We start from the raw sequence: 2,014 nt of genomic DNA, 5'->3' as shown, positions 1-2,014 counted from the left end.
ATGACAAATATCTAGTTACGAATTCAAGCATGTTTCTTTGAAGGATTTTTAATGCACGAAGAAACAGTAATGCTAGCCTCGAAAATATGTTTTCTGTGGAATAACAGGAGACTATAGTTTGGAGAAAATCTAAAAAGTAATTTGGGTTGAAAACTAAATATATAAACTATACTTGACATTAGGAAGTAGCATTCAAAAAGTATGTAAGAGGATTGCACACACAAAAAGGGCAAATATTATAAACTACATTTTTCATGACATGGAAACTATGAGCATATCAATTAACCATGGACTCTGGAATTTCGCCATGTTAATTTCTCCAGTCATAGCAAAAACGACTTTTGTTGGAATAATTCTAAGTTAAGTAATATGTAATTAATAGCATAAATTATATATTTTGTTTTATATAGTTATTCTCGTTCATACTTCTTTTACAGCTATTATATTTATTTGTTGCTTTATCCAGAAGTTTAGACTGAGAAAGGTGGCATTCATATATGCTGTTACCAATATGCCAGATAAAATTTCATGACCATGAGTGCCCATATGCACCTTCCATAAGATTTAGATTTTTACTTCATATCTGCAACGTTAATACTGATATATTACCATATCAGTTTTTATGATAGTCTTATATTATCATCACTCTTTCCATCCGTGGTAACAAAATACTTCTATAACACAGGCCATAATTTGGGAACTTGAGTGTGGACTGAACTCTAAGGTTATACACACCACAGAGTCAGTAAAATTGCACGTGGCAAGGCCAAATTAACGCAGCCAGTTCAGAAGATTTGCTTCCGCCACCAATAGTTCACAAACAAATATAAACTACATCTCCAAAATATTGTGAAATGCTACCCTTAACAATGGAGTTTACATTTTTATATGTTGCCTTTCATTAGGATAACAATGAGGGTCACTATCTCTGAATAATGATTATCAATAATTCTAGCTGAAAGAATAGAAAGTATCATAACCATTACACATATATGAATTCAAGTTCTGGCTTCGTACAAAATGCAGTATTTGTTGTGCAGTACATTGTAATTACATGCAGACTTTTCATCAGTATTCATATTTACTTTGATTTCAAATGATCTGCAGGATAGAATAATAAACTCAAGAATTTTAAAAATGGTATAATTACATAAATTAGCAAATATATCTTACTTCCTACAGAGAAAGTAATAACAATAGCAATATCTTACAGTTATATAGAAAGAGCACAAATATATTTACACTATAAACCTCATACTTTCACAATAGAAAAAAAAATATACAGAATTAGAGATATACATATAAAAGACCATCAGCTTGACAATCTTGCTGAATTATTTACTTTGCAGACAGGTTTGGGTGCAAGGGCTTGAAATTCGCCCTCCTAGAGAGGCCGAGACGCAAACCAATAGGTCTTCCCGAGGTAGGAGAATTCCCTGACGAAATCCCTGGGGCATTAAGTACTGGGCTTTTGAACTGTGATCTGACAAGTCCCGTAGATTTGGTAATACCTCCCGAGCTGGGTGAAGAACCAGCTGTCTCTCTGGCAGCTGTAGTTTGGGAAATTTTTGTTCTACTAGTGTTATTAACAGTTCTGTTAGCAGGTATACTAGGTTTAGCCTTTAACACAGCTGGAGGTTGTATCCGAGGTGCTGTGTTCTCTTTTGTTTCAGAAACTGGCGTTCTCTTGGCGGAGGAAACTGTTGCTGCAGCTGATGGTGGTTTTGGAAGGGAGGACTCCACGGAAGGGATTCTGTCTGTAGCTTTTGTTTTGGCTGGTGAACTTCTAGCAGCCGGCAGTGTTTTGGGGAGAGAGGGTTCCGGAGGAGATTTTCTGTCCTTGGCTTTTGTGTTGCTTGGTGATTTAGTCGCCTTTTTCTTAGGTGGCTTTTCTTTCTTCTCTTTTCCCTTCTTGCCCTTCTTCTTTGGGCTTGGGGCAAAGTCGCTCTCCTCCGAGAAATCTGAGACTTCGGCATTCGTCAAAGCCATCAAAGCTGTCCGAATCGCTGTCTAG

At 36.4% G+C, this 2,014-nt stretch overlaps 1 protein-coding gene and 1 pseudogene across 1 annotated transcript in view; one reads left to right on the top strand and one right to left on the bottom strand.

Annotated features, from left to right (window-relative positions):
• The window catches only part of LOC119592217 (rab3 GTPase-activating protein non-catalytic subunit-like), a gene marked incomplete at its 3' end in the record, with an annotated part of 43,875 nt that overhangs the window by 21,211 nt on the left and 20,650 nt on the right, over positions 1 to 2,014 (top strand).
• The window catches only part of LOC119592218, a 5,583-nt pseudogene continuing 4,695 nt past the window's right edge, over positions 1,127 to 2,014 (bottom strand).

This window comes from Penaeus monodon, chromosome 29 (assembly GCF_015228065.2).
Source record: "Penaeus monodon isolate SGIC_2016 chromosome 29, NSTDA_Pmon_1, whole genome shotgun sequence".
In the NCBI taxonomy this organism is placed as follows: Eukaryota; Metazoa; Arthropoda; class Malacostraca; order Decapoda; family Penaeidae; genus Penaeus; species Penaeus monodon.
The sequence above is the reverse complement of the archived record's forward strand: the minus strand, read 5'-3'. Positions and strand labels throughout refer to the sequence as shown.